We start from the raw sequence: 13,333 nt of genomic DNA, 5'->3' as shown, positions 1-13,333 counted from the left end.
TCCCAGAGCCCATGAGCTTGGGGCCCCAATGGAGATACCCCATGTTGTAGGTGGTTGGTGGACTAAGAAAGAAGATTTTATCTCCATTCCACTCATGTATTTGTTCCTAATTTTATGCAATCTTTCTTAATTTTAACGTTTTAATATTATTGTATTCTTGCTTCCATTATATTGTAAGCATCCAGACAGAGTCACTTACCTAGTGAGATGGGCAGGCTGCATTCCAGAGGAACAAGGGAAGTGCAATTTAGATAGCTTGTATGGGAGAAAGAGTGAAGATAGCTCCTCCCAAATAGGTTCCTAGAGTATATATTTATGGTAGAAATAGTCTGCTTTAGTTTGGCAAAAATTTTGCCTGTAGATGAGGAACAATAAATGAAACTGCTTAGAAGAATCTCAATGTGTCTTTTTTGGTTTTTGGTGCCTGACAGATCATAATTGAAATGATTTCCTTTCCTTTCCTTTTTTTCCTTTCCTTTTTCCTTTCCTTTCCTCTTATGAAATTTTAAATAAGCATATTAGTTATTTTTTCTTGCTTTAAAAAAAAGCTATTCCTTTTGGATTTTTATTGGACTGCCTTATCCAATAATTTTTTTTTATTTGTGGCCTGCTCTTGAGAGCTGTGACAGGAAAGCAACTATAAGTGTCTTCAGTGAATTGCTGTCTGGGGACTCTACTGCCAATATCCCTCCGCTCTGCTTTTATATTCACAAATAAGTAAAACTTTGCAGAACAGAAGTCTGCAGAGGTTTCTCCTATACAGAAATCCTGGTTTTGGGGACTTGACATTGCATACTGTAGGCAGCAGGGGTTAAGGAAGAGTATTTTTCCTCCCAGGTATTGGTAGGAATCCTGAGCATTTCTGTTTTTGTTTTTTTGTGCATTCACTACAGTCCTGCATGTTAAGAAAATAACAATAAATAAGTGCAGTTCCGGTCAATACAATCCTACAGTCCTGTCCAGCAATAAATTTGTTAAGTTTGAGCAATGAGAGGCTGAACCAGAGCATGAGTGCAACAATACTTTATTATGACAATAAAGGGCTGACCGTGCTTGCCACGCCTGGAACTGGCTCGCAGCAATCAGCAACTGGTTGGACCTCGCAGCCTGCTTTTATAGCTGGCTGCTGGAGAGAATCAACCAATGAGGAAAGGGGGAAGAACGCCCACACAAAGTGAGTGGACCTGAGTGAGAACTCCTAGAGTCCTCAGGACATAACAAAATTAATAACGTTTTTTTATAACAGATCGGCTTCTCAGGTTGTGCAAAGATCTTGGTGCATAATTGAAAGGAAATAACTCCTCATGAGTTCAGTTTTGGCACATTTTAAAACAAGGAACAGGGCAGCTGTATATTCCAAAGCAATTGTACCCCTATACTGGTTTTCTTCTTACACATCAATACAGGCTTCAAATTATTTATGCCTGGAAATTGTTTTAGCTTTTTTTTTTATTTTTCTCAAATCTGTTGTTTACACCCTCTTTCTCATCCCTTCAAGCTCTGCCTTGTGTTGATAGGATGCATTTTGTGATCCCAGCGGGGTCAGTAATTATTTTCCCTTTCTGCACTCTCATAGGATCAAGTGATTTTGGCCCTGTCTGAGCCCAACCAGTTTCTCTAGAGAAATAATTACCCAGTCCAATGCAAATAAGCAAAGCCTCAACTGGAAATATAGGACACACAGCTAAAGAAAACAACACTGGGATGTGGGCTGGGGAGGACATCGGGCTTTTAAAATAAACTCCTTTGAAAGCAGAGAGAAGAAACTCAAGGGGAGGATTTGCAAAGAGATTAAGAAGGCTGCATGAGAGAAGCTGATGACAGAAGAATTGAAGAGTGCGTTCAGCATGTTGCCTACAACCTGTTAGTCTTGGGTTCAGACATCTGATAATTTATGTACCCACACAAAACTCAGAATTGGGCTGCTTTTATATCTCTGAGGTGCAGACCATTTTCATTTAGCTTTACTAGCTCATGTATACCTTTTCCCCCTATCCTAGTCTGATGGCATTTGATGGAGTTTGGTGGGATCTGAGGATGTTCAGGCAGTTTTCAACTTATGACCCCAAATGAGTCCAAAATTGTTGTTGCTAAGTGTTAAGTGAGTTTTGCCCAGTGGTGGGATTCAAATTTTTTTACTACCAGATCTGTGGGCGTGGCTTGATTGGGCATGGCAGGGGAAGGATACTATAAAATCTCTAGTCAGAGGTGGTATTCGCCGGTTCTCAGGACTACTCAAAATTTCCGCTACTGGTTCTCCAGAACTGGTCAGAACCTGCTGAATACCACCTGGTTTTGCCCCATTTTTCTTGCCACAGTTGTTAAGTGAATCACTGCAGTTATAACACTGGTAACATGGTTGTTAAGTGAATCTGGCTTTCCCATTGACTTTGCTTGTCAGAAGGTCTCAAGAAGTGATCACATGACCTTGGAACATTGCAACCATCATAAATCTGAACCAGTTTCCAAGCATCCGAATTTTGATCACATGGCCATGGGGATGATGCAATGGTTGTAAGTGTGAAAAACGGTGATGTCACTTTTTTCAGTGCCATTGTAACTTTGAATAGTCACTAAGCCAGTGGTTGTAACCTGAGGAACAACCTATAATAGGAGTTTAAATAGTGTGATTACATTTGCTTTTTAAAACCCAAATAAAAGTCCTGGTTTATATGTCATCCAAGGAATGAGGAGATGCATAAAATGCCTTCTTTTTCTGTCTCTTCTGATTCTTGGCGAAAAGGAATCCCTCCTCCCTAGGTGGTAGTAACACCAGCCAGGGCAGAATAGTTACCACTCATTTGGTAGAACTAATCTATAGACATAGTAACTTAGTCATTATCTCCTGACAATCATTTGGCTGTTCAATCATTACTCCCAACATTCCTCACCATTATCCCACCTAGTGGCTGCTGGTGTGAGTTGAAGTTCAATGACATTGGAGAATCACAGATTCCTCCATTCCTCCTGTTGTAATTCTCCCATTCTCATTAGAGCCGTGGTGGTGCATTGGTTTGAATGCAGTACTGCAGGACTAAGTCACTGCTCACTCCAGGAGTTTGATTATGAGTGGCTCAATACTGACTCAGCCCTCTATCCTTCTGAGGTCGGTAAAATGAGGACCCAGATTGCTGGGGGAAAGATGCTCACTCTGTAAACCACTTAGAGAGGGCTGTAGAGCACTGTGAAGCTTTACAATAGCTTTACAGTTAAACTATCCACTATTGACCTCACTCCATTCCTAAGAGGTCTGTAAGGGGTATGCATAACTGCACAATTGTGCCTGTCCTATTGTCCCCATTTATTCATACCTATTTCCTGTATTCTTACTCAAGTTTATACCTATACGTATTATCTTGTAAGTGATTGACAAATCAACTAAAAAAAGTGAGCGGTACATAAATCTAAATGCTATTGCCATTACATTATCTTCTATTGACAAATGAGCAGATTCCTTTCCCTATTGCCCATTTTTTGTTTGCTTTCATCAATTGTGGTTGGTTTTTAAGAGAAGGTGGAAGTTACAGAGGTTCCCAGATCCCACAACTGATAATCAGATCCTAATTATTGTCTCAAGTGATTGGTTGATTATGTTCCATCAAGATAATTCTGATCTTTGTATGTATAGTTACATTATGACATTTGAACAGTTGCTATACCAAATGCTAGATTGTGGTTAATTTCTTGACTGCTTGTTGCCTTGTTCCTTTATGGTTGATGGTTGATTCTAAAAGACTGAAGCTCTTCACCAATTTGATATCTTTATTGCCAGTTCCAAGGCTGGTTGTTGTATCTATGCTCATGCTTTTGGTTTTCTTTCTATTTAATTTTAGTTCTATTTTTTTTTCTGAACTCCTTGACTTTTACTACTGGAGTTTGCAGATTTTTCCATTTTTTGGGGGGGATATAAGTATCATCAGCATAGTGCAGATTATTAATGTTTCTTCCACCAATGTAAAACCATACCCTTCCAATCCAGTTCCCCTACAGCCAGTCAATTTCATCATATTTTGTCCATACTGTTGCTTCCTGATCTGTATATACATTTTCACGAGGAGAACAAGATGTTCTTGGATTCCCATTTTCTAAGCACATTCCACAGCTTGATGTGATTGATACAATCCAAGGTCTTTCTATCATCAGTCAAATACATAGTGACTTCTGTTTGGCTATTCTTTGGCTTTCTCAGTTATCAAGGTACATCAGCAATAATGTTTTTTGTTCCTCGGCATTTTCTTGAACGTTTGGCAACTCTTTTTCCACATAAAATTCTAATCTGCATTGGATGATTCTAAGCATTATTTTGCCAGCATGGGAATTAAGGATAATGTATGATAGTTTGCACACTCTGTTAAGTCTCCTTTGGAATATATTCTGATATCTCCCAATCTGTTGACCCCTATATCATTCTCCAGGTTTGCTGGCTTAGCTTCATATGAATCTTGACTGATTCTTTTTCTGTTGTTTGCTGTACTTCTGTGGATATTCCATCGATTAGTTGTCCAATTTAGTAATGATTGGAGTACTGTTCTAAATTAATCGTCTAATATTGTCTCAGTTAAGTAGGGAGTATTTAAATAGGCACTGAGACCACAGGTAGTTGAAAAATGAATCAATCAATTTATTTTAATCTCTGTAGTATAAAACAGATGTTACACTCTCCTGGTCCCTTTATAAAAGCTGTCCAGCCATATAATGTCATCATTCTTTGATAGTCTTGAGGAGACAGAGACCAGACTAGAGTAACAGCTATTCAAATGAATATATGGCACACACGTTCCTCTTTCAAACTTTGTTATACTGCCTCCAGAGTCAATTGGCTCCTTTTGCCTAATAGGAGGACTGACCCTCATGCCAAATATAATATCTGTGTGAAAAATTTAGCTGTTTTGGCATGTGACATACATACCTTTATCTTTCTTGATTTTTGCTCTAGTGAATAGTGAGGATACTTCAGGAGTTTGATATCCCAGTTTGAAGAGAGTCTTCCTCAGACTAACCTGCTGCCTCCCCCCCCACCCCCGTTTTAATAATGTACTGCCCCCTTAATATCCTAATTCTGATTTGACATCTGTGGAGAGGAGGGGGATGTGTGTGGTCTTAGGGGACTCGGCAGTGAAGCATGACATATCATTCCTTTTATTGGGAGACCGTCAAAACCATTCCAGATGTGTGGTGAAGAAGGACTGTTTTCTACCAAGAGGCAACATAATTGGGGAATTAATGGAACCAACATCCACATAAAGGCATGTTAGTGGGAAAAATTCCAATGTTTTTGAGGGATGGGAAGAGGTGGAATGACTTATTGTTGCTTTCTACCCTAGTCTGAATGATTACGTTGAGCCAAATGGAAAGGAAGCTAAATGGAAGAGCAACAGTAGGACAGTTGCTACAATGCTGGGCTCTGGCATGAAATCCCTAAATATCAGAACAGGAGGCTTCTGTCCCTGCCTGGCCTCAACTGGATGATATCTTCAATTACACTTTAGTTGGAAGCATCACTTGATTACGAGAGAGCAGGATGTCCACAGTTGATGCTTCAGGTGCACAATCTCTTCTGCCCTTTGCTTTGATCCTTGCAAACCTACATCTAAGGATGTATATGATGCCCAATGCAAAATACTCAATAGACTTTCTTGTGAACATGAAAAAGTCAGCATCCCCTTTTATCTCTTTTTAGGAATGAATTTTAAAGTGCCTTGAGCATTGTGTGACCTGCTATTATCATCATGAGTGATGCAGTTTCCCGAACAGAAGTGTTGAGTCTCAAGTAGGGATCTGCATTCCGCAAAGTTTAGGTATAAATCCTACCCCAGCACTTGATTATAATTTGTAAGGCTAAGGCTAAGCCTGAGGCTGAGGCTAGGGACAGAAGATATAGGAAATCTATCTATGCGGTTACCAAAAGTGAACATTGGTTTGATGGCACATCTGTCAGTCATATATAATAGGACAGTAAGGCAACCTTGGCATTGTACTTTAAGAGAACAAAACATACAAAATGCTACCACAGCGATGCCATTGCTGAAGAAGGCAAGTCAGAAATGTCCAGCTCTCAGTAATGGGGCAGCAAAAATTTTAATGTTAAAATCGAGTTAGTAAATCCATTTGTATTTCCCTTAATTTTCCCATTTCCTCTCCATGCACTTCCAAATTGTAGCATTGGAAGTGATTAAAAAAATGCTTTATTCATTAAATTTATTGTCCGCCCATCTTAATAAGGGTAACTTGGAGGTAATCTTGAAGATCCAGAGCAGGCTTCTTCTGGAACAGGCTTTAGTTAGGCTGCAGTAGTTGAGTCTTTTTTTCAGGGTAGCAAAATGGTGCACCAAATGATTAAATGCTCAGCCAAGATGATGAGGGTGAAATGAAGTCTGCCAGAGATGAACCTGGTATGTGGGGAGCATGCTGAGGTCAGGACTGGTTGTTTTTCTCCCTCCAACTTACAATTGCTCAGCAACGTCTCCCACATGTCATCATCCTATTTGCCTCCCTCCCTCCTTTTACTGCTACGATTTATGCAGAAAACTTGTAGGAAAGGGGAAGATGTCGCTGGGAATCCTTGGATTTAGAGAGGCAAAATAAGGTGGGGAAAGAAAGCTACAGAAACGAAGGCCTTGCATTGCATATTCAAGGAAGGCACAATTTAGCAAGAACAGAGTAATGAAATAAAATTGTGTCTGAGAATTTGGTTTGGGGCGCCGAGCCTGGCAACGAATTTGAATAATTCCTGAGTCAGACCTGAGCAATCCTGTTAGATATTGCAAAATATTCCATAGTCAGATTCTTACAGCCAGTGCCGATTTAAAAAGTCAGAGATATATGGTCTGCTTTATCCTCCTGTGGAGTAAGGGTTATAAATACACAATTATACTTCATATAACAGTTCCAGCCCAGCCAGAGAAACAGTGAAACAGCTGATGAATGCCTAAGAAGCCAACTGGAACGCTTATCTCCGAGGATGCTTTCTGTATCGGCATGCCTGTTAACAGCTGGGAACGATTCAGCATGACAAGCACCTGACTCCAAGCTCACCATCTTCAGGGGCAAAAAAAGATAGATTCCTGCATGGGCCAAACAATTCCTTTGGGGATTTCTCCTCCTCAGGCTTGTATTTTCTCATCACTGTACAACAGAACAATTATGTTGTGCAATTGATACTAACCATCTGACTCGACAGAGGCCTCTTCTCACAAAGACCGTTTCCATCTTTATAAAACTTCATCATACAGTATTTCAGCATTACAGCAGGATGAAATGTTAATGTAGTGAATTCCACAGTGATGATAGTAACATACAGGATTATGTGGGATGTTTATATATTCTAATATCATATCCTCCTGACCTTGGTCAGTCATATTTAACAAGAGAAAGCTCAAATAAATTTCAATCTGCAAATGTTTTTTCTGTAATAAGTACACTATCGAGAAGAAAAATAAATACAGATGGTATTCTTTTGCAGATATTGTATCTTCTCCTACGTTGAAGAGCAACAGGCAACATGCTTCATCAACTTGGTGGCTTCTAAATGGGTTACATCTCATGAGGAACATTTTTTATTTATCAGCTGCTTTGACCATTAGGCACATTGAGACTTCTCATTATCCCGAAGCATTATGGCCCTGTGGAAGGAGGGTGAGGAACACATGTGAAGAGCATCTGCTAGGCTTCAGCTTTATATAAAGGTTTTTGAGGGGTCCTTGGTGCTCTCTGAGTTTGGTCGTTTGCTTGCAGACAATTTCATTACCCAAGCTAGGTAATCTCATCAGCAAACAACCAAACTCAGAGAGCACCAAGGGCTCCTCATTTCAACTCTGAACTACAAATATTCTTTTTTTACTGGTAAAAGGGGTTTTAATCAATATTTCTAGTTTCTCATTTTATAAAACCCTGCGTGTGCTCTTCTTTCATCTCCCCACATTTCTCTGCCTGACTTTTCCCCACAGTGTTCCAAGACCTCAAATCTACTCCAGCTTTCAGTAGCCAGAGATAAGACTGATTCTGCAACTGTCAGGGAGTTATCCTTGTCACATGATTGACTGCATTATAGAGCATTCATCCTTTAGCCTTTTTATCAGCCTTAAGGAATCCTTCTGTCTTCACTTGCAGATAATGGCAACTCCTTCCAGCCTTTCAGGTGGACTATCCAGCTTTCCGAGCTAGAAAAATTTCTTGGGAAGCTAAGCATAGGTATTAATTTTGGTATAGGTATTAACCCCATCCTTTCTACCAGTCATATGCTGCTGAGACAAGGTGGATGTAACAAATGCTACCTTTCTAGCCACTCCCTTCTTCTTCCTAACCAAAGTAGAAATCTGAACTAAGGTTCAAAATCGTTTATACTGTATCCAATTTCTTTGATGTGAAGCCGTTTGCTTCTTGACAAATTCAGTATATATCAAGGGCAGAAACTTTTGTAGTAATTGATTGAGAGAAATCCTCCTTTATAATTCCTCTCCCCCACTTCTGCCCCTGAAACTCGTGAAGTTTGTGGAATTGAAAAAGATTAATTTAGCATTTGTCATTTAGCAGTACTTTCTTAGGTCTTACTCAGATGATGTTAGAACACCATTTCTCTACACCCTCTCTAAAACTAGAGTTCTTGGGAGTTCTGTTACAACTAAGTTGGAGTTTTAACAACAAGGCTCAGAGAACCCCAATAATTCCACAATTCTTGGAGTTTATGCCAAGTATGAACACTCTCAAATTTTGTGGTTCTCATTTTCAGAAGTGTGTGCTTTTTTAAACTAAGATGCTTAATGAGTAAGAATAACACATTACAAGATTATATAACTTTTTTAAAAATACATTAAAAGGGGGATTTAGCAGATTTTCTGAGTTGAATCTGTCCCTGTTGTCTGGCATACACTGATTTATATATAAGAAATGTATTTGTCATTTGACTTGCACTAGAAAATTAACAATACGGTCCATTTTATAATGCAAAAAAAGAATAGGAAATTGTATGCATGTGTGTATATTTTTCTATGCAAAACAGGACCACAAAAAAATATTATAATTTGGATTGTTTCTATTGAGCATTCCAGTCTCAGCCCTGCCCTTCTCTATTCCAGTTCTTTTCCCACCTACTTTTTATTTTTTCCAACCAAAAGAATGTTGGAAAATTATGTAAAGGAACTCAGGACGTACTCCCCATCTGTGGGTCAACATGGTAATGCTAAAAAAAGCTATAAAAAACCCAACCTAAACAGAATAGGATTAAATTTGATGTAGCTGGAGAAGCCAGTAAAAAATAGACCTAAGTATGAAAATCAGCTATATCTGGCAACATGGCTATGGAGAAAAAAAACAGAAAGAAAATCCCCCAATGCATCTTTATACAGTCAACTGCAAGGCAGGTTGATTAATTATGTGCCATAAAATCATTTTCAATTGCTAACAACTACAAAGATAGATCTTATTTCTATGATGGATCTATCCCTAATCTGTTCTTTCAAGTTTCCCAATGCATTCATTGCCACTTTAGCTGAGTCCATCCATCTTGCTCTTATTCTCTTCTAGAGGAATAAGGGGACTAAAATAGTGGGCAGAACTGCAGATTATGCAGTTGACATTGTCGTTTTATAATTTTGAGACCACAATTTTTGCCATTTTTCTAAATCAATCTCATATCCAAAATTTCCCCCCCAAACAATCATTTCTTTAACTTGTTCCTCCTCCAATTTAAATTCTAATAAGTGTCCATAAAGTTTTTAAATTATCGTTTCATCAGTATCCATCAAAATTTTATCTAAATCAACTCATAATAAATGCCTTCTATTTTAACATCTTTGTCAAATCTAGATTGCATTTGCAAATATGAAAACCAGTTCATTTTTACACCTTGTTCTTCCAACGCTTGCATAGATTTAAGTTCACCCTTTTCATTCAATATCTCACCATATCTAACTGTTAGTTCCTTTTTATATATTACTGGATAAGAAAAAGCTTCAATGGTAGATATCCATGATGGAATTTTTAAATATTATTGTCTTTTTATCTTCTCACAATTCAAAAACAATGCCTCTTGGATGTAATGTTTTCTAAAATACCGCTGTGTTTTAGTTCCCTTGTACCAAAGGAAGGCCTGCCATCCCAACAGCAAGTCATGCCCTTCTAAGGTCAATAGTCTATTGTTCCTTAGTGTTATTTATTCCTTTACCCACATCAGATTTGTTGCCTGGTAATACAACTCCCAGTTGGGCAAGGCAAACCCTCCTCTTATACTTGCATCTTGTAACAGTTTTAGTTTTATTCTTACTTTTTTGCCCTGCCAAATATATTTCACCACAATTCTATTTAAGTCTTCAAAAAACTCTTTCCCTAGTCAGATTGGAATTGTCTAGAATAGATATAAAATCCCAGGCAATACATTGTAGATATTCTCCCAATCAATGATAATTGTAAATTTCCCCATTTGATCAAATCTGTCACAATCTGCTGTTTGAGTTTAAGATAATTACCTTCCTTCAGTGTGCTACATCTTGGTGTAATGCATATCCCTAAATACTTAACCTTGTTTGTGACCTGTATTTCTAAAATTTCTTCCAACTCTTTCTTTCGTCTTGCTAACATATTCTTTGTTAATATCTTTGTTTTATCTTTATTTATTTTCAAACCTGCTACTTTCTACTTCTTCTATTTTTTCTATTAATTTAGGTGCTGTTTCCAATGGATCTTTTAATATGAATACCAGGTCATCTGCAAAGGCTTGCAATTTATACTCTTCCTTTTTTATTTTCCATTCCTTTTATTTCTTTGTCTTCTCTAATATTCCTATTCAACACTTCCAATGTTAACACAAACAGCAGGGGCGACGGTGGACAACCTTGCGTTGTCCCTTTTCTTATATCTATAGATTCTGTTAGTTTGCCATTTACCATAACCTTTGCATTGTTCATGGTATATCATTTCAAAGGCTTGAATAAATTTTTTACCAAAGCCCATTTGTGTCAATTGAAATAAGATGAATAGCCAACTCACATTGTCAAAGGCTTTTTGTGCGTCTAAAAACATCAAGGCCATTTGTTTTTCAGGATGTACCTCATAGTATTCCAGAGTATTCAAAATAATTATCACATTGTCTTTGATTTGTCTCTTTGGCAGGAATCCATTTTGGTCAATAGGAATAAAATTATTTAAATATCTTTTTAGTCTTTCTGCCAGAATTGAAGCAAAAATTTTATAGTTTGAATTTAATAGGGATATAGGTCTGTAATTTTTAATTTGCTGCAGGTCTGTATCCTCCTTCAGTATAAGTGTAATATATGCTTCTGTCCATGTTTTGGGTATTCTTTTCTTTAGTATAACTTCATTCATAACTTCTAATAGGTGAAGATTAAATATTTCCTGGAAAGTCTTGTAAATTCTGCCGGTAAGCCATCTGGACCTGGTGCTTTTCCAACATTCTGTTTTTTTTAAGGCTTCTGTTAATTCCATCATTCATTCATTCATTCATTCATTCATTCATATATATATATATATATATATATATATATATATATATATATATATATATATATATATATATATATATATATATATATATATCAGTATCTTTAGGTATCTGAGGTAAATTCACTTTCTGTAAATATTGCTTAATTCTCTTGAAAGTACAATTTTCCATAGAAATGTTGTATAATTTTTTTCTTCTCATTTCCATAGCAAACATGTCCTTCTTCATTTATTAATTGGCTAATCTTTCTTGATTCTCTTTCCTTTCTCAGTTTATAAGCTAGCCATCTGCCCGGTTTATTTGCATCTTCAAAAAAATTCTGTTTAGCATTTTTAATTTTTTGTGCTAGTTCCTCTTTTTCCATTAGTCCCATTTTATGTTTAATTATATCCATTTTATTTTTAATGTCTTTTTTTTTGCAGGGACTTCTATAGATCTTTTTCCAATCTTTTATAATCATCCTCCAATGTTTTGAAAGTCTTTTTCTGTTTTATATTTCTTTTCCTTGTATAGTCTATTATCAAGCCTCTTGTATAGGCCTTCATCGTGTCCCGGAGGTTCTGTAGAGATGTATCCTCTTTTCTATTTTCTTTTAAAAAGAAAGCAAGTTCTTTCTCTATTTTCTCTTTAAAGTCTTTTTCTTTTAATATCGTATTTTTTAAGGTCCATCTAGATCTCCTCTTATATCCTTTCCAAATAACTATCACTGGATTATGGTCTGCCCAGGTGCTTGTTTCTATTTCAGTCTCTTGTATGTTGGCCAGTAATTCTGCTGACATCCATATCATATCTATTCTAGACCATGATGCATGTCTGTTTCAGTAAAAAGTGTATTGCTTACTTTCCACATTTCTCTCTCTCCATGCATCTTTTAAGTTAAATTCTTCTGTTATTCGAAAGAAAGATTTCGGTAATATCTTTCTAGCTTTCTTTGTTGATTTCTGCATTTTATAGTCCAACCAATCATTAACTATTCCATTAAGATATCCCATCATATAAATATTAACATAGTCCAATTATTTTCATACGTAATTTCCTGTAAAATTCTTCTTTGTTATCATTCGGAGCATAGATTGCAATTAAAAGTGTTTTAACATGATTGTCCATTATTTCCACCATCAAAATCCTTCCATCGTCATCTGTGTAAATTAGTTCTGCCAAAATTGTGTCTTTAATATATAAAACCACACCTCTTTTTTTAGATTGTGCCAGCGACGTAAATAATTTCCCAATTTTTTTTTTTTTTAAATATATATTCATGTTGTATTTTGATATGTACTTCTTGTAGGCAAATTATATCAAATTTTAATTTCTCTCATTTGTGAAATACTTTCCTTCTTTTAGGTGCTAAATTAAGTCCATTTATGTTAATTGTCATCAATTTTCTTTCATCCAGGCTTTGTGAGGGGTTTTTATTGCTCTAGTAGGTCTTAATTCTCATTGCTCTCTGGGTACACCATCTACTGCACCTTCTTCTTTTTCTTTTTTAATTACTGCTATACACTCCTGTTGGAATTCAATTAATGATTCTTCCTTTCTTGCTTCTTCCTCCTTTCCTCTGAAATATTCCAAGTAGAATAGCTTAGCTTTTTCAACTGTGTCAATTCTGTGTCTTTGTTCCTGCCAGGTGAACAAGAGACCTTCTGGCATCAGCCATCTGTAGTTTACTCCTCTTTTAAGTAACTCTTTAGTCAAGAATAAGTATTCTCTTCTCATCTCTCTTACATTTCTTGGTACTTGTTTCAGCACCACAATTTCTTTATCTTTATACTTTAAAGTTTTCTCTCTTGTCACCTGCAGTATCTGTGTCTTGATAATCTTTTTAGTGACTCTGATATGAACTTCTCTTGGTAGTCTGTTTCTCATTGCTTATCTTGT

General features: G+C 36.9%; 1 protein-coding gene across 1 annotated transcript in view; it reads left to right on the top strand.

Annotated features, from left to right (window-relative positions):
• The window catches only part of SEMA3G (semaphorin 3G), a 92,502-nt gene that overhangs the window by 24,195 nt on the left and 54,974 nt on the right, over positions 1-13,333 (top strand). The gene's annotated exons all lie outside the window — the stretch shown is intronic.

The sequence above is a fragment of the Pseudonaja textilis genome, chromosome 2, assembly GCF_049901715.1.
Source record: "Pseudonaja textilis isolate UNSWEBS1 chromosome 2, rPseTex1.2, whole genome shotgun sequence".
Lineage (NCBI taxonomy): Eukaryota > Metazoa > Chordata > Lepidosauria > Squamata > Elapidae > Pseudonaja > Pseudonaja textilis.
This window is presented reverse-complemented; position numbering and strand designations above follow the sequence as displayed.